A 26,139-nucleotide genomic window follows, 5' to 3' on the forward strand; every position below is an offset into this window, starting at 1 on the left:
CAGACATGTACTAAGATGCCCAGCTAGTTAACAAAAAAAAAAAAAATTAGGTTGGGGGGGTCTCACTATGTTGCCTAAGCTGGTCTCGAGCTCCTGGCCTCAAGCAATTCTCCTGCTTCGAATCCCAAAGTGCTGCGATTACAGGCATAAGCCAATGGGCCCTAGCTTCCCCCTTCTTTTAAGGCTGAATGGTATTCCATCGTGTGTATATATACCACATTTACTTTATCCATTCATCTGATAATGGGCACCTAGGTTAGTTCCATATCTTAGCTAGTGGGTAGAATGCTGCAATGAACCTGGGAGTGCAGATAGCTCTGATAAATTGATTTCAATATATTTGGATACATACCCAGAAGTGAGACTGCTGGATCATATGGTAGTTCTATTTTTAGTTTTCTGAGGAACCTCCAAGCTGTTTTCCAAAATGGGCGTATTAATTTTCATTCCCGCCGGACGGGGTGGCTCACACCTGCAATCCCAGCACTTTAGGAGGCCGAGGTGGTCGGATCACCTGAGGTCCAGAGTTCGAGACCAGCCTGACCAACATGGAGAAACCCCGTCTCTACTAAAAATATAAAATTAGCCAGGCGTGGTTGCAGGTATCTGTAGTACCAGCTACTCAGGAGGCTGAGGCAGGAGAATCGCTTGAACCCGGGAGGCAGGAGTTGCGGTGAGCCGAAATCGCGCCATTGCACTCAAGCCTGGGCAACAAGCGCAAAACCCCGTCTCAAAAAAGCCAGCTTCACAGTCGAAGGACAGAGTCGTAGAAGCGGTCGAGGCTTTTACGGCTCCGGCGTGCCGGAAAGTGCGTGAGTGGAAGGTGTGAGAGTGCCGCCGCCGGAGAGTTTTGTTCCGTTTCCGGGTTCCTGGGGTCTGGAGGCGAGGTATGTTATGCATAAAAATGGATAATTTACATGATAAATGAAAATGGCCAATTCTTTAAGAGGATAAGTATTAAATCTTTATAAAAATCTGCTGTATCTTTTTTTTTTTTTTTTTTTGAGACGGAGTCTCGCTCTGTCGCCCAGGCTGGAGTGCAGTGGCGCGCTCTCGGCTCACTGCAAGCTCGGCCTCCCGGGTTCACGCCATTCTCCTGCCTCAGCCTCCCGTGTAGCTGGGACTACAGGCGCCGGCCAACACGCCCGGCTAATTTTTTGTATTTTTAGTAGAGACGGGGTTTCACCGTGTTAGCCAAGATGTTCTCCATCTCCTGGCCTCGTGATCCGCCCGCCTCGGCCTCCCAAAGTGCTGGGATTACAGGCTTGAGCCACCGCGCCCGGCCAAAAATCTGCTGTATCTTGATGAAACCTCGTCTCTACTAAAAGTACAAAAAAATTAGCCAGGCATGGTGGCGGGCGCCTGTAGTCCCAGCTACTGGGGAGGCTGAGGCAGGAGAATGGCGTGAACCCCGGAGGCGGAGGTTGCAGTGAGCCGAGATGGCGCCACTGCACTCCAGCCTGGGCGACAGAGTGAGACTCCGTCTCAAAAAATAAAATAAAATAAAATAAATCTACTGTATCTTGGACGAGACTATCCAAAAGGAGCAGACTATTTTAAAAGGCGTTTGAAGAACATTTTCCTTAAAAACAAAGATGTGAAGAATCCAAAGAAGATGAAAGAACTTACTGCACAGGGCGAATTTGTAATGAAAGAGCTAGAAGCCTTATACTTCTTTAGGAAATACAAAGCTATGAAACAACGCTATTATTCAGATACCAACAAAAACTAATTGATCATTACTACTTTAATTTAGCTGACAACCAGTGCCAGCTGTTTATGTATACCAGCTATTGTAAAATAATTCTAACTTAAAATGGGAAGATATACATGTTGTGTAAAAAAATGCCTGAGCTGCCCTACTGAACTAAATAGGTTTCAACTTCTGTTCATACTGAGAGATTTATCAGCAACTTTATGCTCAATTTTTATAAAAAGATAGAAATTTAGCTATACCACCGATTATAAATTAATGAGCACCGAATTTTGAATGAAAATATAATACACTTAATCCTGTAACTTAATAGGACTTAGCCAATTTTTTTTAGCTTATTTTTTCATTTTACTGACAAGAGAATGCCATATACTGAACATTTAATAGGCAAAATAATTTCTTACACACTTGTTTCTCTTAACTTTTGAAAGGAATCCCTTATTTTTTTCTCCAGTTTGGTACATTAACAGCACATATTCAAGGTTCACTACAAAACAAGCAGTTCCTGGTAATGATTTAAATGTAGTTATAGGAATAATAATATGTATGGAGTCATTCCTGCTGAACTTGAAATAGCCTGCTGGTGACAGGCATTACATACATAACTATTCAATTATTTCCATTATTAATGTTGCTGCTGCTACCTTTGGGCCTGAAACCAAGTCACCTGTTGTGTATCAATTAACTTCTTTGATAAAAGGAAGTAAATAATGTCATTCTATTATTTTATCATAAAGACAAAAAAATTTACATTCCCACTCATGGTACACAAGCTTTCCCTTTTCTTTACACTCGTTCCAACACTTGTATCTGACATCTTTCTGAGAACAGCCATTCTAACAGGTGTGAGGTGAGATCTCATTATGGTTTTAATTTGCATTTCCCTGATGATTGGTAATAAGGAGCATATTTTTCATATATCTGTTAGCCACTTACATGTTTTCTTTCGAGAAATGTCTATTTGGATTCCTTGCCCGTTTTTTGATTGGATTATTTGTTTTCTTGTTATAGAGTTGTTTGAATTACTTACATATTTTGGATACTGGCCCCTTATCAGATGTATGGTTTGCAAATATTTTCTCCCAATCTCTGGGTTGCATCTTTATTCCTTGCTTCTTTGCTGTGCAGAAGCTTTTTAGTTTGATGCAATTCCATTTGTTTATTTTTGTTTTTGCTGCCTGTGCTTTTGGAGACACTTGGACAATGTCCAAGAAATAATTGCCCAGACCAATGTCATGGAATTTTCCCCCTTTGTTTTCTTTTAGTAGTTTTATAGTTTCAGGTCTTATATTTAAGTCTTTAATCCACTTTGTTTTTTTGTGTGATGTGAGATAAGGGTCCAACTTCACTCCTCTGCCTATGGATATCCAATTTTCCCAACATCACTTATGAAGACACTGTCTTGTCTCCATTGTGTGTTCTTGTCACCTTTGTCAAATTTCAATTGAGTGTAAGTGTGTGGGTTTATTTCTGGGATCTCTTTGCTGTTCTATCGGTCATTGTGTCCTTGTCAGTATCATGTTGTTTTGATTACGATAGCTTTGTAATAGATTTCAAGTGCCTCCAGCTTTCTTCTTTGTCTCAAAATTGCTTTGACTATTCAGATTCTTTTGTGGTTCTATACAAATTTTAGGATTTTTTTTATTTCCATGAAAAATAACATTGGGATTTTGATAGGGATTACATTGAATCTGCAGATCATTTTGGTTAGTACGGACATATAATTCTTCCAAACCATGAACACGGGATACCTTCCCATTTATTTGTGTCACTTACAATTTCTTTCACCAATGTTTTACAGTTTCCAGTATGAAGGTCTTTCACCTCCTTGGTTAAATTTACTCCTAAGCATTTCATTTTTTGGTGCTATTGTGAATGAAATTGATTTCTTAAGTTCCTTAGCGGTTAGTTTGTTGTTAGTGTAAAAAAATGCTACTGATTTTTGCGTGTTGATTTCATACCCTGCAACTTCACTGAATTCGTTTATCGGTTCTAACAGGTTTTTTTGTTTTTTTTTTTGTAGAATCTTTAGGATTTTCTGTATTTAAGATCATGTCATCAGCAAACAGAGACAATTTCACTTATTTCAGGAGTGATCTTTAGGCTGAAACATAAAGGATGGGGAGAGAGAAGTGTATAAGCAAAGGCACTGAGGCAGGAAAAAGCAAGGCACATTGGAAGAACAGAAGGATGGCCAGCTCCATCAGGAAGTTAGAACAAGATTCTTATAAGAGAATGTTTAGAAAAGCAGAGAGGGTTCAGATCATGAAGGGCCATGTTGAAATCAATTTTGATTTGAAGCCAATTGTGAAAGTAAGCCATTGGAGGGTTAGAGACAAGAGGGATATCTGGTCTACCTGGCCACTGTGTAGAAATAGACCTAGAGGATGTGTCTGTGAAAGGAGCCAGACAGGTTAGAAGGCCGTTGTAGTCATTTTGGTCAACAGATGTGAAAGTGGGCAGCTGGATCATGTAATTTTCAAGGTCTTTTCCTCTTGAATCATTAGGACAGGACACAGGATATCGCTCCAGTGCCAAACTTAATCCGATGGCAAGACAAGGTGCGGATGAGAGGATTCTGGTGAAAGCCTAGGAAAAGACAGGAAGGCAGGAAGACAGGCTGGGATAGAACCCAGTAGGCCCCCTGGGTACCCAGCCCCATGCTGCCCTAGCACTAACCACTAGAGGGCAGGAGTGACCAGACCAGACAGAAAAAGAGACTATAAGGCAACTTTGCAAGCTTACTTCTCGGAGGCTGTGGCATGAAGGAAAACTTCATTGGGAAAGGTTAAATAAAGGATGAAAAGACTTTCCATACTTGATGGTGAAGCCAGAGCCAGAAGTAAGCTGAAAATCATAAGGACACGTTTTGCATCAAAGCAGGAGGAATGAGAGCCGCCTCATAGCGGGAACAGCTACTTTGAGAAGAGATGAGCCACTGATCAGCTTGGACAGGAGAGTGGACATGTCTGCTTGGGTGCCTCATTGACACCCCAAACTTCTTTCCTTGCTCACCCTCAGATGAGTTTATGCACCTGGGTTCCCCACTTCTGGAACCCTGTGACCCATCCACTCACTGAGGCCAGAACCTAAGTCTCACACTTTGCTCCTCCTTAACCCTGGTGAGTTTCAGCCACTCAGTCTCCAAGTCCTGTCAACTCTGTCTCCACTAACATCTTCAGCATCTTCCCCTCCTCTCCATCATTCCTACCATAGACTTGGTTCATGTGCTGCTAAAGCTCTCTCCCCTTGCCTATTACAACAGCCTCCTAATCAGCTCCCTCCCTCTAAGCTCAATCATTATGTCAGCTTTCAACAGAGCAGAGAGAAGAGAGCTTTCCAAACTACAACCCTAACCAGAGGAAACCCCCTCATGACTTTCCACATATCCCTAGGATAAAGGACACACTGTAACCCAGAAATACCTTAATCATTGCCATCTTTTTCAAGGTTTTCCTTGCTACTTTGGCCATGCAAGATGAAACTCTTCTAATGAGTCATGCTCTTCCAAAAGTCCATATCCTTTGTGTATACTTTTCCCTCTGCCCAGAATACTGCATCTTATTCCCCTTTTCCTTCACTGCCTGGATACCTAGAGAGGCCATGAAACTTGTAGCTGGGAGCACAGGTTTCAAAGGCAGACAGACTCTAGTTCCAATCCCAGCTCTGCCACTTACTCGTGTAATAGCTATGAGAGTTGGGGTGGCTTATTCAACCTTCCTGCCTCAGTTTCCTCATCTGTAAAACAGGAATAAAAAATAATGGCTACTTTACAAATTGATGTGAACACTGAATGAGATGACAGATGTGACATAGTGCAAGGCCCGACATGTCAGGCACTACATGTACTAACTCCTGCTGCTATTTATTTATTACAATTGATTTTCTTGTTGTTGTTTGTTTTTGGTTTTGCTTTTGTTTTTGAGACTGGGTCTAGGCTGGAGTGCAGTGGCGCGATCTTGGCTCACTGCAACCTCTGGCTCCTGGGCTCAAGGTATCCTACCGCCACAGCCTCCCAAGTAGCTGGGACTACAGGCACATGCCACCACCCCCAGCTAATGTTTGTATTTTTTGTAGAGGAGGGGTTTCACCATGTTTCCCAGGCTGGTCTTCAACTCCTGAGTTCAAGTGCTTGGATTGTAAGCATGAGCCACCACACCCAGCCCCATTGCTTATTCTTACCAATCCACATGAAGCTATTGGGAAGATCAAATGAAAGAAGGCACAGAAGTGCTTTTGAAATAATTAATGATTATAGAAATAATAGTAATGAAACATCGTTTTTAGTAGTGGTATCTTTACAATATCATCAGGATGCAGAATTGTTATTCCTGACTTCAGCCATCCCTGAGAGTCATTAATGCTTAGAGACTCTGTGAACACAGAGGCCCCACAGTCACATAGAGGCCCCAAAGCATTTAACCAAACACCCTCAGATTGAATTCCTCCAGAGGAGAAGTATTCAGTTGAATAGTTAACCATGGAAACATGTTTGTTCACACAGACCCAATCCTAGGAAAATGGAGAAAGTGGTGAGGTTTATTTCTGGATCCTGTACCTCTTTCAAAACCCATCTTCCTCACTTCTTCTTCTCAATACCTCACCCCTAAGATCAGATCTCTTGGCAGGACCTTGTCCTTGGAGCCTCTAATTCAGAGAAGCCTCAGGACATAGGAGATGGGGTATTTAAGAATAAGAGAGGGTGTCTGAAGAAGAGGACAGGCCAGATGCCCAGCCCAGAGTACCAGCACCTCAATACAGTCACGCTATTAAAATGATTCTTCCAATGGTATAAGGTATAACGCCTGAAAGCAATCTTTTTGCTCAGTCTTTAAGATTCAATGAGGTGACTCTAATGATGGTACTTTGGGCACCATGACAGGCAAAAGGGGAGAAATTTCTTTTGCAAGATTGAGTCATACAAAAGGCCTAAAAATCCCAACCTGTACCACTTTGAAAACAAATCCTATATAAAAGGGACTCTTCAAGTGGAAGTCCCCTCCCAAACCCAGGCTAAGGACCACAATGGCCTCGGCACTCTGGTGCTGGACACAGGTAGACAGAGGCAGTAAGCTTGAAGGTTAAGTTCATGGATCCTGGGACCAGATTGCTTGGGTTCCAATCCCAACTTTGCTATCTACAAAGCCTCGGGAAAGTTACTTAGCCTCTCTGTGCCTCAGTTTTCTTATCTGCAAAATGGGTATAATAGTACATACCTCATAGAGTTCCTGCAACTTAATATATGCAAAGTATCTAGAACAGTGCTTGGCACATGGGAAACAATCTGTGTCAGCTGCTATTATTATTCCGAATTCTTTTTAGACAATGTGTTTTCCATTGCCAGAAGGTCTGACAGTGTGGTTAGTTTGGAAGGCAACACGGCAGGTGCAGTATTTATATGAGAATGAGCTTTGGCATGGATCTGACTTTGAGCCCAACCTCTGCCTCTTGCAGCTCAGTGACATCTAAGTCACAGCTTCTTCCTCTGCAAAGTGGGGATACCAATACCCTGCCCTTCCTACTTCACAGGTCTTTGAGCAGACCAAAATAAAGTGCACTAAACTGCTTTTCCAAATGTTTATTTTTTAAGTTAACATAGAATAAAATAGACTTTGGGGGTGTGTAGCTCTATGAATTTTAGCACATTCATGGAACCACCACTACCAAGATATGGAACTGTTCCATCACCCCCCATACAATTGCTTTTTAATCTTGATGACATAGTGTTTCACAGCCTAACACCTGGCTCTCCTACAATGGTACATTAGATAAGAAATATTCAAGGCCTGGCACATTCTTTAGATAACAAAGAAAGAAGATGAATTCCAGTGATTGAACTTCCTGTGCATTAGTTGCCTTTGCACTGGCTGTTCCTTCATCTGGAACTCTCTTTCTACAGACATATGCATGGCCCACCCACCTCTCCCTCAGGTCCTGCTGAAATGTTACATTCTCGGTGAGGCCTCCCCTCTGACTGCCACTGTCTGGTACTTTGGATCCTACTTGTTCTTTTTTTCCATAGCTTGCACCATCTTCTATAAACTATTTACTGTAACTTTTTTTTTTTTTTTTTTTTTTTTTGCTTATTCTTCATTTTCTGTTCCCTTTCATAGAATGTAAGCTCCCCAGGGAGAGAGACCATTGTCTGACTTGTCCGCTGATGTAGTCTAAGCACCTAGAACAGTGCCTAGCACATAGTAGAGGTTCAATATATATTTGTTAAGTAAACCTGTTTAAAACAACAAGGATGAAGTTAAACTATCTTCATTTGTTGTTTGGGAAGATTAAATCTGTGATTATACAAAAGAAAGCAGCTATCACAGTGCCTGACACATAACCTAAGTTGAACGAAAATTGGAATAATGCAAAGGACTGACTGTTTCCCCCGTCCCCCATGTAAACACAACACGGCTTATAAATTCTCCACTCGATGAGGGCTAAAACAATTTTTTTCCTTCCCTATTAGGAATCAGTATTTAGGTAATTATTCCTGAAATGCTAAAATCCCCTCTGCACAAGCAGAAAATTTAAAAATTCATGGAGACAACATAACCTGGGCTTTATCAATGTATTAATGAGCATAGGCAGTGAAGTCTAGGGACAGGCTGAGAACTCCGTAGACTGTATCACTCCAGCTGCAAAGCTAAAAGATGCTTAACTTCCTGAAAAGCAGGTCCAACATGCACCTGCTGAGGAAGCAGCTCCATCCTGCTCCTTTCTCACACACAGACCTGCCGGCCCTTTTGACCCCAAAGCTCTTTTCCAGCCACATCAACATGAAAACATGCACTGTCTTTGATGAGTTCAAATCCACCCACACAGGCCTTGATTTCCTGTGGGTAGCATCATTGTTCTCATGAGTGGGACACTGTGGGTCCCCAGACAAGAAGAATTTGGGCTTTGGAAACAGGATTTGTAGGGGAGTGAGCACAAACAACTCCCTGCTCTGGTTGGAGAACACCCCAGGGTGTCAGGAAATTTTGTGGGAGAGGGTCTCCTCTAAGTCAAGAGAGGAGACGAGATTCTTCCATTTATTTGCAACCACTCCCACAAACTGAAATATATTCAAATACAGAAATGCCAAAACAAAGTCCCAAAAAAATTTCATGTAAATGAACACTTACCTTTAGCAAATTAAAGCATTTAACCTCCTAAGATTATAAGGTAACAATAACTGAATTTTCCAAAAAATATTCACAGGATTTATTTACAAACAGAATTTATAGAGCCCCGCAGGCAGCACTAGCCAGGACTGGGGCCCAAGCTTTGAATTATCTAATTATCATGCTGGATTGCCTCTAGCTTATCAGGACCCTCATCTGAAGGTCATGTCAAAAATCTAAGTGGCCAGGCACGGTGGCTCATGCCTGTAATCCCACCACTTTGAGAGGCCAAGGCAGGAGGATTGCTGGAGTCCAGGAGTTTGAGACCAGCTTGGGAAACACAGGGAGACCCTGCCTGATATGGTTTGGCTCCGTGTCCCCACCCAAATCTTACTTGAATTGTAAAAATCCCCACGTGTCATGGGAGGGACCCAGTGGGAGGTAACTGAATCATGGGAGCAGGTCTTTCCCATGCTGTTCTTGTGATGGTGAATAAGTCTCATGAGATACAATGGTTTTATAAAAGAGGAGTTCCCTTGCACACACTTTCTGGCCTGCCACTATGAAAGACATGCCTTTGCTCTTCCTTGACCTTCCACCACGATTGTGAGGCCTCCCCAGCCATGTGGAACTGGAAGTTCATTAAACCCCTTTCCTTTATAAATTACACAGTTTCAAGTATATCTTTATTGGCAGCATGAGAATGGACTAATACACAGTCTCCACAAAAAAATCAAAAAATTTGCCATGGGTGGTGACACATGCCTGTGGTCTCAGCAACTCAGGAGGCTGAGGTGGGAGGATCGCTTGAGCCTGGGAGGTTGAGACTGCAGTGAGTCACGACTGTGTCTCTGCACAATCTGCATGATTCTAAACACTCTGGGTCACAGTGAGACGCTGTCTCAAACAAAATCCAAATGGAAGCCCTTGATAAGCTGAGGTCTGGAGCTCAAGTGTCACCTGGGCCCTTCTGTGATTGTTGCTCCAGATGAACCCTTCAAAATAAATTTCAATGATTTTTAGCAATACTCACCTACTCTAAAATCAATCATATATGTATCCTAGTCTATTTCACAATATTATTTCTGGACTTTTTGGCTCCAAACTGAAGCTGGAGAGGTGTCCACCTTGGTGATCATCTAGAACGCTGGCCTCTCTGGGCTAGATGCTCTCCTGAGTGTGGACACATACCATACGTTCCCTGAGCAAGGAAGGCGCTCTCTCAATGACAGCTCTTCCCACAGGCAGCAATGTCTGCTGGGCACAGCCTCCTTCTTTTTTGTGGCGTGACTAGGTCTTGTTATTTCTCAGAACTCAACTCCTGTATCAGTCATTCAGAATGGCTTTCCTGGCCACCCACCAGCACCCTCCAGACTGGGTATGGTGGAGTGGAATTCCAGTGTTCTTAGAGGCCACTCTTGAGCTTCTTTCCATCACAGACCTATGGCTTTTTTAATATAAGTATCAAACTCTAATATGCGCCCATATCATCTGGGGAACTTTCTAACCAATACAAATTCCCAGGCTTCCTCTCCAGAGGCTCTGATTCCACAAGCTGGAAAAGTAGTAGTCTGGAATCTGCATGTGATCAAGCTCTCTAAATGACCCAAATGATTCACTGCAGCTGGTCTTGATCTCCAAAATGGGATGCTTGTCCCCTAGGGATTTCCAAGGTGATACATTGGAGTACAGGGAAAAATGGTTAGCACGTTCATTCCAATCTTTGACCTCACCCTTAAATTTATTTTTGGCATGTACATTTTATGGACACAATATATTAGTAAAGTATTGTCAATCATAAAAAAAAAAATAAAAAAGACACTAGAAAAAAGTCTCTCTAGCTATGTTGGGTTTGTCCAATAAAGATTACAATCCGGAATGCATGAAATGACAAGCCACCAGTGCACTCGATGAGGGAAGGATAAAGGGGAGCTTTTATAGCAATGGGAGATTTACATAAGCTGCTTACAAAGACAGTTCATTGGTTCCAGAGGCTGTTGTTAGTTTGTTGGGGGAGATGCCGTTCCTGGGCAAGTGTTCTTCTGAGAACATCTTATCTGAATTACTGCAGTCCTAAAGAATGTTTAGTGATTTATCAAAGCAGGAGATGAGTGAAGGACATGAAAGTGATTTTAGAAAGTCCTTGAAAACAGTTCTCATCTCAGACATGTAAGTATGAGTCTCCTCTGCTTTCTGGCCCCATTTTGTCTGAGTCTCACAAAAATGATTTTCGCAGGCTCGGTGGCTCACGCCTGTAATCCCAACACTTTGGGAGGCCGAGGTGGGTGGATCACTAGGTCAGGAGTTCGAGACCAGCCTGGCCAGCATGGTGAAACCTGGTCTCTACTGCCAGGCACGGTGGCTCACTCCTATGTAATCCCAGCACTTTGGGAGGCCGAGACGGGTGTTCATGAGGTCAGTTCGAGACCAGCCTGGCCAATATGGTAAAGCCCCGTCTCTACTAAAAATACAAAAATTAGCCAGGCGTGGTGGTGCATGCCTGTAGTCCCAGCTACTTGGGAGGCTGAGGCAGAAGAATCGCTTGAACCTGGGAAGTGGAGGTTGCAGTGAGCTGAGATCGCGCCACTGCACTCCAGCCTGGGTGACAGTGCAAGACTCCATCTCAAAAATAAAAGAAACCTGGTCTCTACTAAAAATACAAAAATTAGCTGGGCATGGTGGCAGGTGCCTGTAATCCCAGCTACTCGGGAGGCTGAGGCAGGAGAATCACTTGAACCCGGGAGGCCGAGGCTGCAGTGAGCTGAGATCGCACCACTGGGTGACAACCTGGGTGACAGAGCAAGACTCTGTTTAAAAAAAAAAAAGATTTCATCCTGGTATCTGCAACTTTCTCAGTATTCATGATTTATAAGTAAATAAATAAATATGCTTATGTTGGGAAGGGCAATTTACAGTTTGAATTATTAGCCATAATTCTTCATCAGCCTCCCAAGGTCTACAGTTTGCCAAGTGAGTTTTCAGTTCTCCCAGTAGAAGCTGAGTGACTCTCCTGCCCACTGACTTTGGGTAGTCATGTGGCTGCACCAGGCCCCATCATGTGACCAGTTTTGATTAATCAGGGGAGCCTTGATAGTGACTAGTTTTGAACCATGAGCTAAAGAGACGTCCCATGTTTCTACTTGCCCTTTTGCACCTCTGTCACTGCCATGAGAAGAGCATGTCCTGGCTGTCCCACGAATCCAAGGAGCGAGTGAGAGGAGACCTGGACTCAAGCTACACCTTAGAGCTAACTAGATGTCTGCATCTTAGAGCCCAGCCAAGAAGAGTCAACTCCCAGCCAACCTGAAGGCACATGAGCAAAACAAATGCCTTTCATTCATGCCGTCGGGGGTCTGTGTTGTTTATTATAGTAACTCCTGATAGTGAACATTGGTTCAGAGCTCAGGCTTGCTGACAGTGTATCTGCATTTCAGCTTTGAACCCATAGCCCCTTGTAGGCCCTTAGTTAATAACAGAATAAATGGAGGTTTTCTCCATTTTCTGGGAAAATTCTGATTGATACTCTCTGTGGCCCTGTCTAAAAGGGCTGATGATCAACTCACTTTTCCAAAACCAACCACCAGGGCTAAGGCTCCTGGAGTGCTCCAGATCACCTTTTTTGCCAGTCAGACTCAGAGCTTGATGTCCAATGGTACCCTGGGCTGTTGCATTATCTTCAGGTCAAAATACTACACCCTATTACCCGAAAAATACAGTATCTGAGTGAACCAAGGGCTGACCTTAGCCTGGGTTCCTCTTTCTCCTTTGACCAGTTGGGCTCTCTATGAAGCCAGTTCCCAGTAATCCGGTGAGTCCCAGTGTCTAGGCTCTGCCTTGAATCTCACTCCTTGACTGGGGTCCTGTTGCCCCTGGGAGGACCAACTCCCCAACTCCTAGTTCCCAGAGCTATGGCTGCCATGCCCATCGACCCGGTTGGGAACTCACACCCTAGCCATTTCCAGAATCAGGGCTGAAAATGCTCCCTCAATCCCTGACAAAGAAAACCCAGAAAGCACTGGTACCCTGATGTTGTTGAGAAAACCTGGCAACTGTATACTGCACAAACTCCATCTTTTCTGTTTTTATCCCATTAGAAAAGGGCACTTCACTGGAGCCTCATTCTTGGGAACTCCATCTTTCTTTCCTTCTTCCCTCCTTCTTCCCTTCTTTATTTTCTTTCCTTCTTCCCTCCTGCCTCCCTTCCTTATTTTCCTCCTTCTCGGTTCTGTATCTTCCATTTCTCCATTAAATCAGAGCTGCTCTTTCAGGAACTAAATTTGAATCTGAAACAGACTTGAGAGTTGATGTGATTTCTTACTCAATATAGAACTTCCCTCTGTAGTGTTTCCAATGTCAAATTCATTGCTGTCATTTACTGAGGACCTATAAAGTGCCAAACACTCTGATATATATCTATTTACATACTCACATATATATGATGTATATATTCTAATTCTGATATTAACTAGAATCTGTCATGTAGGTATTATCATTTCCTTTAAACAAATAAAATGAAAACTTCAGGCTGGGCACAGTGGCTCACGCCTGTAATCCCAGCACTTTGGGAGTCAGAGGCAGGCAGATCGCCTGAGGTCAAGAGGTCGAGACCAGCCTGGCCAACATGGTGAAACCCCGTCTCTGCTAAAAATACAAAAATTAGCTAGGTGTGGTGGCGGGCATCTGTAATTCCAGCTACTCCAGAGGCTGAGGCATACCCAGGAGGCAGAGGTTGCAGTGAAGTGAGATTGCGCCACTGCACTCCAGCCTGGGCGACAGAGTAAGACTCTGCCTGAAAAAGAAAGAAAGAAAAGAAAGAAAAAGGAAGGAAGGAAGGAAGGAAGGAAGGGGAAGAAAGGAAGGAAAGAAGGAAAGAAAGAAAGGGAGAGAGGGAGGGAGGGAGGAAAGAGGGAAGGGAAGAGAGAAAGGAAGGAAGGAGGGAAGGGAGAAAGGAAGGAAGGAGGGAAGGAAGAAAGGAAGGAGAGAGAGGAAGGAAGGAAGAAAACTTCAGAGGGGTTAAGTTCCTCATCCAAGATCAAATAGTAGGTCAGTGGCAAAAGCAGAGCTCACTTCACACATTGTTGTGCCTAAAATTCTCAACTAGAATCTTCAGAGGATCCAGTTCAACAACTTCATTTCACGAGTGAAGAGACAAAGAGCTAAGCAAAGAGAGGTGAGTTTTATTGAACATTGGTTCATTTCATCCTCATAGCAACCTTATGAGATGTACAAATACAAATGCTTATCAACACTCTTTCCATCTAACAGATGTGAAGGCTGAGGCACAGGGAGATGAAGTGTCTTCCCCAAGGCTGTGTCGGGTTCAGTGGTGGAGCTGGGATTCAAACCCAGGCAGTCTAGGTCCTGGGTCCAGTTTTAATTACAGAATGTTGCCTTCCCGGGACACATACCAGATCAGAAGCAGATAAGGACAGAGCAGAGAGGAATCCCAGCCTGTGGTTTCCACAGTCTGCCCTTTCCCCTCCAGCAGGCTGGCTCCAGTCTCATCATCAGCGAGGAGCACAAGTGGAAATCCAATTCCACATAAGTGGAGGGAGCAGAGAGTGGGACGGCCTCAGGATTTCCCTGGATTTATCAGAGCTCCTTCCTTCTCAGCGCCTAGCCCTGAAGCCATCTGTGGGGAATGCTAATGTGTACCAGCTTCAGAGAAGGCCGTGCTGCTGGCCTCTCATGTGACTTAGGGGAAGGCTGAGGATGCAGCTGCCCGCACAGCCAGCAAAGCATTTGAATTGCTGCTGCCCAGCAAAAGGCAGATCATCTTTCCAGGGCAACCATGGCCCAGATTTATAGCCTGTAATTTCCAGTCTCCAGGCTGGATGATCCATGATGCTTGCTGGGCAGAGGAAGGGAGTAAGCAGCAAGGAGGGGCTGGCACAGCCCACTAGGAAGTATAATAAGAACCATGATGGTGGTGGTGGTGGGGTTGCTACCACTAACTGAGCCTCTTTTAAGAATCAGGCACTGCGGCCGGGCGCAGTGGCTCACGCCTGTAATCCCAGCACTTTGGGAGACCGAGGTGGGCGGATCACGAGGTCAGGAGATCGAGACCATCCTGGCTAACACAGTGAAACCCCGTCTCTACTAAAAATACAAAAAACTAGCTGGGCATGGTGGCGGGCGCCTGTAGTCCCAGCTACTTGGGAGGCTGAGGCAGGAGAATGGCATGAACCCAGGAGGCAGAGCTTGCAGTGAGCCAAGATCCCACCACTGCACTCCAGCCTGGGCAACAGAGCCAGACTCTGTCTCGAAAAAAAAAAAAAGAATCAGGCACTGCTCAGACAGTCCCTAGGTGATCCCCAATTCTCACGACAACCCTGGCCAGGAAGTCAGGAAGTGCTATCACCTCATTTTACTGATGAGGACACTGAGGTCCAAAGATGACTTTTTTTTAAGAGACAGGGTCTCACTTTGTTGCCCCGGCTGGAGTGCAGTGGTATAATCATAGCTCACTCTAACCTCAAACTCCTTGGCTTAAGCAATCCTCCTGCCTTAGCCTACCAAGTAGTCAGGACTACAAGTACAGGCCACCACCTCCAACTTTTTTAATGTTTATTTTTATTTTTGTAGAGACAAGGTCTTGCTATGTTGCCCAGGCTGGTCTGGAACTCCTGGCCTCAAGAAATCCTCCCACCTCAACCTCCCAAAGTGCTGGGATTACAGATGTGACCCACCATGCCCAACCCTAAAGATGATAAATAACTTACTTATGGTCACTCAACTTGTATACAATAATTACAGCTCTGTCAGGCACCGCTGTGACCCCTGAACTCATGCCATCCTCCCTCCAGCCTTAGGAGGTAGGTGTGCTGGTATTATTCTCCCTTACAGATGTGGACGGTGAAGCCCAAAGTGACACAACTAGTAAGTGTCAGAGCTGTAATTCAAACCCAGGCTCTCTGGCTCTGGTGGTCACAGTCCTAACCACTAAGCAGCACTTTCCCTCCATGGTATTAGGATTACAACCCAGCTCTGACTGAGTCCAAGGCCTACGGATTTTCCATTACATCATTGAGCCTTGGGTCCCCAGGAGCCTGGAATCTGTCTTCTTGGGCTTCAAACTTAGCTCAGTTATACAGAGGCACTTATAGCTCCATTCCCCATGCCCAGACCCTCACACAGCAGGTTCACGTCTCTGTTCCCTCTCTTGGCACGCCCTTCCCTACGTTTTCCTACTTTCTTCAGTTGGCTGTTTTTGACTCATCCTCACTCAGCTCATCACCTCCTCTAGGAAGGCTTCCCTGACGTGAGGTGGTCTGTGTTCCTGAAGTTCCCTGTGCAAACCCATCACTGTGGGTTTGGGGGAAAGGTACCAAGTCTGGCTTTGGACTTACTGAGTTGGAGGCAGTTGGAGGCAGCAGCAGGCAGGGCCAGGCACCCCGTCAATGAGAGATGCCTGCGCTGCCAAGATCTGGGAACCAGACCTGACTCCACAAGCCGCTCCCTTCTGCTGGAGAAGAAAACACATGGCGCCAAATAAGTGCCCTCCTTCCTAGAGACAAAGGGGACCTTCTGGGTGCCTCGCTTAGGCCTGTGATGTGCGTGAAGTGCAAAGGAAGGCACTGAAATGAGGGGAAAACACCAGTCATCTGAAACACCTGGAGGAAACTATTGACAGGGGAGGGAGAGCCAGATACATAGAGACAGAGAAGAGAGAGAGGCTGAGACAGACACAGAGACACAGATATCGAGAGACTGCGACAGAGACACAGAGAGATAAGGCAGAGACACACAAAGAGACCCACAGAGAAACAGAAAAATATAGAGACTGAGAGAGATAGACAAAAATAGACACACAGAGAGACAGAGAAACACATATAGAGACTGATACAGAGAGAGATACAGAGAGATAGAGACAGAGAGAGATCAACACAAAGAGACCCACAGAGAAACAGATACACAGAGAGAGAGGTAGAGACAGACATAAACAGACCCCCAGAGAGAAACATACAGAGAGACAGAGATAGTGACAGAGACAGAGATACATAGAGACAAAGAGAGATAGAGACAGCGATAGAGACAAAGATATATAGAGATACAGAGAAAGAGAGACAGATATACATAGACAGACACAGAGAGATAGAGACAAACAGAGAGATATAGAGAAACAGAGATAGAGACAGAGAACAGGCCCTGCTGAGCACCAGCTGTGGACGTGGCAGCACTCAGTCTCACCACCTTCAGTTGCCCACGGCCCCCTGCCTAAGGCAGGGCAGATAGCCAGCTGGGTGGTGCTTCTGGTGGCTGAGTGCTGCCCTATTGAATAATTTGGCGAGTTCCCTCTGGAAAGCAGAGAAAGCAAAGTGAATAGGTGTCTGAAACTCATCACGTCCAAGACAGAACTCCTGGGGTCCTGCCACCTCCACTGCAAACTGCTCCTCTCCCACCCTCCTCATCTCAGGAAATGACCCCACTAGGTGTTCAAACTAGCAATGTAGGAGTCTTCTGGGATTCCCCCCTTCCTCTCACCTCCAAGACCCTGACCACCACCAACCCTTATCTTTAAAACAGCCCCGGAATCCATCTCCTTTCAACTCCCTGATTATCACTGGGAGCCAAGCCACCGACATCTCTCCACTGGACAAAGGCAGCACTCCTTTGACTTCCTGCCTCCCCACGGGTTCTCCCTGTTTCCTCTTCACAGGCAGCTGCCCCCTTCTAATCCTTCTGTGTCCCCCTGTCCTTTGGGTAATTCAAGCTTCCTTCACAGCCTGAGGGCCCTCTTCCCCTTCTCATTTTCCACATCTGAGCTGTCCTTTCTCTTCTCAAATAAGCCAATCCCATTCCCCCAGCACCCCGTCCCCCGTGCCCTTCTCAGGTCTGTAAACCAAAATTAAAATCCTAAGCCCCCAACCAACTGGTTGGATCCTGTCTTGGCCAAGAGGACCCCAGAGAAACCTGAAAAACTGAATTCCTGGCTGTGATGGGAAGGGAGGCCAGACATGCCCCATTCCACGCCCTCCCTTTTGGAGTTTAGGCACAATTGACCAACATTAATGTTGAAAAAGAGATCACTGGCTAGGCCTGGAGGCTCACGCCTGTCATCCCAGCACTTTGAGAGGCTCGAAGCAGATAGATCACCTGAGGTCAGGAGTTCGAGACCAGCCTGGCCAACATGGTGAAACCCTATCTCTACTAAAAATACAAAAATTAGCAGGGCATGGTGGCGGGCGCCTGTAGTCCCAGCTACTCAGGAGGCTGAGCAGAACTGCTTGAACCTGAGAGGCAGTGGTTGCAGTGACCTGAGACTGTGCCACTGTACTCTAGCCTGGGTGACAGAGCGAGGCTCCATCTTTAAAAAAAAAAAAATGCTGGGCACGGTGGCTCACACCTATAATCCCAGCACTTAGGGAGGCTGAGGCAAGTGGATCACATGAGGTCAGGCATTCGAGACCAGCCTGGTCAACATGGCGAAACTCTGTCTCTACTAAAAGTACAAAAATTAGCTGGGCCTGGTGGTGGGTGCCTGTAATCTCAGCTACTTGGGAGGCTGAGGCAGGAGAATTGCTTGAACCTGGGAGACGAAGGTTGCAGTAAGCTGAGATCGTGCCACTGCACTCCAGCCTGGGTGACAGAGCAAGACTCCATCTCAAAAAAAAAAAAAAAAATTAAAAAGATCATTAGACTAACAAAATGTTAGTCTTTGTGACAATAAGGTACCAAATTATAAACAAGACCTGAAGCCACGCAAGGCAAACATTAAGTCATGCCCTACAAACCATAAAATCCTGTTAAATTTTTTTTTTAATTCATCCCATATAAGGTAGCTTACTTTCCAACCTGACTCTGGTGTCTTTACTGAAGCATTCCTTTAAGCCTTTAGACAAAGCTGGACTCTTTCAACCAATTGCAACTAAAGAATCTCTAAAACCCACCTATGATTTGTAAGCACCCCAACACCACCTGCCCCAGCTTCAAGATGTCCTGCTTTTTTGTGCCAAACCAATGTATACCTTCCATGTGTTGATTTATGATTTTACTTATATTTCCTGTTTCCATGAAATGTATGAAACCAAACTGTAACCTGATGGCCTCAGGCACACGTTCTCAGGGCCCCTCGACTGCTCTCTAGGCCTAGGTCACCCATGTGTGCTCAGAATAAACTTTTTTTTTTTTTTTTTGAGATGGAGTTTCGCTCTTGTTGCTGAGGCCGGAGAGCAATGGTGTGACCTCAGCTCAGTGCAACCTCCGCCTCCCAAGTAGCTGGGACTACAGGCACCCACCACCACGCCCAGCTAATTTTTTGTATTTTTAGTAGAGATGGGGTTTCACCATGTTGGCCAGCTTTCACCATGTTGGCCAGGCTGATCTCAAACTCCTGACTTCAGGTGATCCACCCACCTCAGCCTCCCAAAGTGCTCGGATTACAGGCATGAGCCACCAGGCCCAGCCCAGAATAAACTTCTTTAAAATATGTTGCAGAGCTTGGTTTTCTTGCTCACAGGCCTTTGCACCGGCCAGCCGTTCCCCTGCCTGGAATGTTCTTTCCTTGCTCCCTCCTTGTCATTTTGGTCCCACCCCAATGTCACCTCATCAGAGTTCTATTGTAACCCCCAGCACCTCTCACCCTTAACTACGCACTTCTTCCATTATCCCATGGTATTTTCTGTTTAGCAAAAAGGGCTTTATTTCCTGTCAGACTCCCCCATGGAATGGCCTGGGACCCTTCTCACTCAGCCCCCTAGTCTCAGTGCCTTACCCAGGGCCTGCACACAGAACTCACAAGGGGCCAATGTCTTGGGGGACTCTGGGTCTCCAGGAGGTCATGGGCTCTGGGCTGGTAGGAACAGTTTCTGGGAGAGAGACTCCTGTGGAATAACAGCACTGAATACTGTGGCACTCCTCCTCCAGCCTCTGCAACTCTGATTGGCCAACGCGGAGATTAGGCGCAGCCGAGGGAACACGACTTCTCCAGGGGTCACTCAGCCAAGCAGACGCAAGACCAAAGCCACAACACAGGTCTCCAAGGTACAATTATCACAATTAAAAACCATCACAATTAGCCAGGCACGGTGGTTCACGCCTGTAATCCCAGCACTTTGGGAGGCTGAGGCGGTTGGATCACCTGAGGTTGGGAGTTCAATATCAGCCTGGCCAACACAATCTCTACTAAAAATACATCTCTACTAAAAATACAAAAATTAGCCCGGTGTGATGGTGCACACTTGTAATCCCAGCTACTCGGGAGGCTGAGGCAAGAGAATCATTTGAACCCAGGAGGCGGAGGTTGCAGTGAGTTGAGATTGTGCCACTGCTCTCCAACCTAGGTGACAGAGCAAGACTTTGTCTCAAAAAAAAAAAAAAAAATCACAATTAAAACACAAGAGTCTCAGGATATCAGTATGTACTACTTTCTTTCTTTTTTTTTTGAGACAGTCTTGCTCTGTTGTCTAGGCTAGAGTGCAGTGGCACAATCTTGACTCACTGCAACCTCTGCCTCCTGGGTTCAAGCAATTCTTCTACCTCAGCCTCCCGAGTAGCTGGGATTACAGGTGCCCACCGCCACATCCCCAGCTAATTTTTGTATTTTAGTAGAGACGGAGTTTCACCATATTGGCCAGGTTGGTCTTAAACTCCTGACCTCGTGATCCACCCACCTCGGCCTCCCAAAGTGCTGGGATTACAGGCGTGAGCCACCGTGCCCGGCCAGTATGTACTACTTTCTAGCCACTCACTTCACCCTCTCTCCAGACGGGGAGCATTTTTCTCCTAAATAACTAAATCATAAGAACAACCATCATGTGGCTGTTTACTCAAGCACTGAGCTAATTACACGCACCATATCATCATTCCTCACATAACCCCGTAAAGCAAAAACTATTTTTAACTCCATTTTACACATGAGGAAACCGAAGCTCAGGGGGCTTCAGCAACTTGCAGAACATCATGCACCAGGTAAGAGGCAAATCTTGCCTCTGGATCCATCTAGTCTATCTCTTCAACCACTATGATATCCTGGTCTGCTGCCCGGCCCTTGTGTCTCCTCTCCTGGTGCCAAGATCAATAGGGTTCTCTTTGATACCTGATGCCTTCTGGGCAGGACTCTGTGGCAGCCACTGCAGTGCCCTTCACCTTGGAGAGCCATATCTGGTCACTGGCTCAGAAAATTCCATGAACAGCAGGCTCAGTGGCAAGTCTGGGGACACGTTCCCCATTTGTAGGCTAGGAACAGGCAGCTTTACTGCTGAAGGAAAGGAGCGGCATGGGCATATTGTCACTAAAGGAAGCTAGGCAGTCACCAGCACTGGCTTGCTATGTGACAGTAACAATAATGATGATGATAATAGTAATAATAATAATAGCAGCTATTTATGTAACATTTCCTAAGTGCTAGGTACTATTTTAAGCTTTGTTCATATATTAAACCAATTAATCCTAACAGTTGTAGGTGGAAAGAAAAATTAAAAATCTCAGGACCCCCCCCCAAACTTCTTATGCAAAAGGGACAGTTAAGCCCAGAAGCTGAGTCATTGCAACACCCTCTTCCAAATGAATAGCTGTTACTAACATTATGCATCGGCCAGGTCCCCGTGGAAAGGTGGAAGGCCTCAGGCATCTGCAAAGGATTGCCCCCAAAGATCATTCATAAGTGACCTTGGCTGGCCTCCCATAAACAAGGATGTGCCAAATGTAACTTTAGGTCCACGATCTAAATCAAGGTCTTTATTTTTATTTGAAACACAGTCTTGCTCTGTCACCCAGGCTGGAGTGCAGTGGCATGATCACAGCTGACTGCAGACTCATACTCCTGGAGTCAAGTGATCCTCCCACATCAGCATCCTGAGTAGCTAGAACTATAGGCATGTACCACAAGGCCCAGATAATTTTTTTATTTTTTATTGTAGAGACAGGGATCTTGATATGTTGCCTAAGCTGGTCTCGAACTCCTGGCCTCAAGTGATCCTCCTGCCTTCTGTAACCCAAAGTGTTGGGATTACAGGCATGAGCCACAGCACCAGCCTAAGTCTAGCTCTGATTCTACATTATGATAAGCTAATAACGTTGACTATAAGCTTATCTTCCCAGGTCCAGGACAAAGTCAAGACTCATTCTCCACTCACCCAGAGACATCCATAACTGACTCTTCCTTTACTCCTTTTTCCTCTTCATCATTCACCTTATCTTATGTAAAATGGAGATTTACCGGGCACTAAGGAAAGTCTCACAGGAGTATAAGCATTTGCCTTACCGCCTACCTGCCCCTCTTCCTACATGCCTTCCTCCTCTTTAAGAAAATGTATAAAGACAAAATTTCCTGAAAACCTCTTCAGAAAAGCAGCCTCAGATGTGTCTGTGGCTTATGTTTTTCCCAGACATGCCCTGAAGCTGCCTTTATAAACCTCGATGATTGAGACTTATGCTTCAGTCACTCATTTCAGTTGTCATAGGGGACCAGAATACGCTATCCCAAAATATACCACTTTGGCATAAGGATTATTTTGAGCTGAAGGCAGTTGAGAAGAAGCAGATATAAGAAAAGCTCTCTGCCCTCCCTGTGTTTGCCTAAAAGCAGGACAGAAATTTGCAAAGCTGATCCCCTAAACCTCCAGCAGAAAGGACAGAAATTAATCACTGATAACTTTAAACCCTCATCAGCCCAAGACACCAGAGGCATCTATATAACGAACTTTACTGGTTTCTGTCAGGTTCCCCATATATTTACTTTCCACAATTTGCTGCCCTGGAAATTCAAAATCTTTTTCCTTTGTCTTGTCCCGTGTCTAAAAAAAATTTTTTTAAATGCTGTAAAGCCCAAGTTCTTCTTTTTTTTTTTTTTTTTGCGACATAGTTTCACTCTTGTTGCCCAGGCTGGAGGGCAATGCCGCAATCTTGGCTTACCACAACCTCCACCTCCCATGTTCAACTGATTCTCCTGCCTCAGCCTCCTGAGTAGCTGGGATTACAGGTATGCACCACCACTCCAGGCTAATTTTGTAATTGTAGTAGAAACGGGGTTTCTCCATGTTGGTCAGGCTGGTCTTGAACTCCTGACCTCAGGTGATCCGCCCGCCTCGGCTTCCCAAAGTGCTGGGATTATAGGCCTGAGCCACCATGCCCGGCCAAGCCCAAGTTCTAATCACCCCTTTGAGTTACTGAACTCCGAGCACGTCCACGTGTATGCACAGCTGCACTTAATAAATAAGTATATGCACCTCATAAACTTCTGTTTGTTTTTCTCTTGTTAATCTTTCACTAGTTTATTTACAGGGCCCCAGCCAATGCACCTAAGACAAATAGCAGAAAAAGTGGTTTTTTTTCTCCCATGTATGGCAATCCTTTGTTATTATCTCTGCTTCACATATGGAGAAAACTAAGGCTCAGAAAGGTGGCGTCACTTGCCCAGTTGCCGCCCAGATTTTTTGGGCCCAGATGTTTTGGCTCCAAAGTCTGAGCTCCTTTCTCCCCATACAACCTACCACAGGGCTTCCTTCCTCATTTGAAATTGAGGGGCTCAGTCTTGAAGAACTCAGGTGCCTATCTTGATTCTCACTTTCAAGAGCAAGAACCAGACCCAGAAAAGTATTTTATTTCTCTGCTTTCCTTTATCCTGATTTCTAATAGTGTTTGTCAAACTATATTAATCATAGTCTGTTACATTCTTGCTACATGCCAGGCACTTGGCTAGGCAGCTCCCCTGTACTCTCTCTAATGTTTCCAGCAATCCAATGAAGAAGCTTTTGTTATCTTGATTTTATGCTGAAGCATCCGAGGCTCAGAAAGGTTCAGTAACTTGCCCAAGACAACCCAGTGAGGAAGCTGCTGGTGGGACTCCAGAGTCTAGAACTAACAGGCTCTTAACTACCAGTCCTGCCTGGTTGCCTGTGACTACTCCCCACATTCCCACCGTGTCTGAGCTCCTCCAGAGGGAAAGGAAGGTGTTACCTACACCTCCAGCTCTAGCAGGAGGCTGAGAAAATGCTAGATGGATTGATACTGAATTAACAAAGAAGTAGATGACAGGCAGGAAAGAAAAGGAGAAGAAAGAGAAAAAGAAAGAAAGGTAAAAATTAGGATGGAAGAAAGTAAAGAAGAAAAATGCAGTGAATGAATAAAATAAGAATGCATGAAGTTAAAAAAAAAAAAGGAATAAAAACAAAAGATCCAGAAAATGAAACAAGAAAAAAAGAACTAGATTAAAAGAATACCCAGGCAATCTGGTGCCCTGCTGGCTCCCTTTCTCATCAGGGGCTGCTGCCTCCCAGGCTCCCCACCAAAAGCTGCTTCCTGAGCCCTGGGAAGTGGCTGGGCTTTTGCCAAGCAGCAGCAATGCCCCCTTAGGCCAGGCACCAGGATCCCTAAGGTTGATGGCATGCCACAGGCAGAGGGAAGCAGAGCCTTCACATCCTGGCATCAGATTTCCACCAAAAGATCCCTAGCTGCTGTCACTTGCAGGCAAGGAAGGGATTTTTCACAGCCAGGATGGGGATTACTGCTGCGGCGCTGCCTCCTCCAGCTCTGCGGAAAACAGTCATTCCTGCTGCACTGGCTGCTGAAGAAAAGCCGACTTGCCTTCCAGCCCACCCACGCTCTCTTAACCTCCACTGTGAGCTCTGATTAAGCAATTCTCACATCCTTTCCCCCAGGGTCCAGACCTGCTTAGGGACACAATCCTTCTCAGAATGGCAGAAAAGCAAGCTCTGGGGGCCTTCAAGAAAGCCTCTAGGGCCACAGAACTGGGCATGACATCAGGACCCAAGACTGCCCCATCCCCAACGTGCTGCTGCACCCTACTTTATTAAAGAGGCAGCCAGGAGTGGAAGGAGAAATCCAATGTTCCTGGAGCCCCTGCCACCCAGCCCAAGGCAGCCAGTCATCCTATTTTACAGAAGAGTCAAGTTGGAAATCTTGAGTAAGAGTCAGATTAGAACTGAGCAGCTCTCGCACCCCTAATCTGTGCCATGATTAGCTGAGGTAGTGCTCTAGGAAACCCTGGCCAAAGGATCCCTGAGCTGCAGGTGGAAGCCCCGGGGCTGTTCTGGGGCTTCTGCCTCTCTGCTCCAAGTCCCTGGCACTCTGTTCTGTAAAACCTGCAACAGCAAAGCGGAAAGTCCTGGGCAGGAATTCCTGCTTCAAGGCCTCCAGGGCTCATCTCCCAGGGCCCCTTCTCCATAAAGCCTTTGAGATGTTTCCATCTGACTCATCCTCAACATTCTGAATATGAGCTACTTACCAAGGACTCTGTGCACTCCTGGCAATCCTGGGAGACGGGTGTCACCAACCCTATCGTATAGATAATGACATCAACACTTAACAGGGTGAGAAGGCATGTCTAAGGTCACCCAGGCAGTACAGTGTGGAGCCAGCATTCAAATTTGGGTCTACTTAACCCTAAAGCCCATGCTCAAAGCTACTATGCCATGATGCCTCCAGGAGGTGTTTTAGCCTCTATATTTTTATATTTATGATAACATTATCTTACTTCCTTAAGCTCTTTATTCAAATGTCACCTTTTTTTTTTTTGAGACGGAGTATTGCTCTGTCACCCAGGCTGGAGTGCAGTGGCACGATCTTGGCTCACTGCCACCTCCGCCTCCTGGGTTCAAGCAATTCTCCTGCCTCAGCCTCCTGAGTAGCTGTGATTACAGGCGCCTGCCACCACACCCGGCTAATTTTTGGTATTTTTAGTAGAAACGGAGTTTCATCATGTTGGCCAGGCTGGTCTCGAACTCCTGACCTCATGTGACCTCATGTGATCCGCCCGCCTCAACCTCCCAAAATGCTGGGATTACAGGCGTAAGCCACCGCACCTGGCCTCAAATGCCACCTTTTTAAAGATGGTAGCCCTCCCCTCAACACCCCTCTCTCCTTCCTTGTATTTTCTCTGTCATACCCATTATCAGCTAACATATTATATATTTACTTTTGTAGTGTATTACTTCTGTGCCCTCCCAATTTGTATGTGACCTAAACAAAGACTGGGATTTTTGCTTATTTTTTTCACTGTCATACATCCAGCACCTACTAGAAAGGGTTAGCACATACTAGATGGTCAAAAGATATTTGTGAATCAAAAAGCCTGAGTGACTCCATCTCTTGTATTATCACTGGTTTCTTAGATGTCTCTAGATTATACACTTTTTTTTTTTTGAGACAGAATCTCTCGCTCTGTCGCCCAGGCTGGAGTGCAGTGGCGCTATCTCAGCTCACTGCAAGCTCCGCCTCCTGGGTTCACGCCATTCTCCTGCCTCAGCCTCCCGAGTAGCTGGGACCACAGGCACCCACCACCACACCCGGGTAATTTTTTTTGTATTTTTAGTAGAGACGGGGTTTCACCATGTGAGCCAGGATGGTCTCCATCTCCTGACA

The 26,139-nt window shown here is 45.5% G+C and overlaps 1 protein-coding gene and 1 pseudogene across 6 annotated transcripts in view; one reads left to right on the forward strand and one right to left on the reverse strand.

Moving 5' to 3' along the window:
- SYN3 (synapsin III) overlaps window positions 1-26,139 on the reverse strand; it is a 565,053-nt gene that overhangs the window by 520,210 nt on the left and 18,704 nt on the right. Inside the window, exon 2 of one of the 6 annotated variants that reach the window (XM_058431176.1) lies at window positions 353-876. The exons of the other annotated variants lie outside the window; for them this stretch is intronic. The gene's annotated coding sequence lies outside the window, so the exon portion shown is untranslated. The remainder of the gene's footprint in view (window positions 1-352; window positions 877-26,139) is intronic. 6 annotated transcript variants of the gene reach the window in all.
- LOC116458337 (electron transfer flavoprotein regulatory factor 1-like) lies at window positions 925-1,732 on the forward strand (annotated as a pseudogene).

This window comes from Hylobates moloch, unplaced genomic scaffold, assembly GCF_009828535.3.
Source record: "Hylobates moloch isolate HMO894 unplaced genomic scaffold, HMol_V3 SCAFFOLD_19, whole genome shotgun sequence".
In the NCBI taxonomy this organism is placed as follows: Eukaryota; Metazoa; Chordata; class Mammalia; order Primates; family Hylobatidae; genus Hylobates; species Hylobates moloch.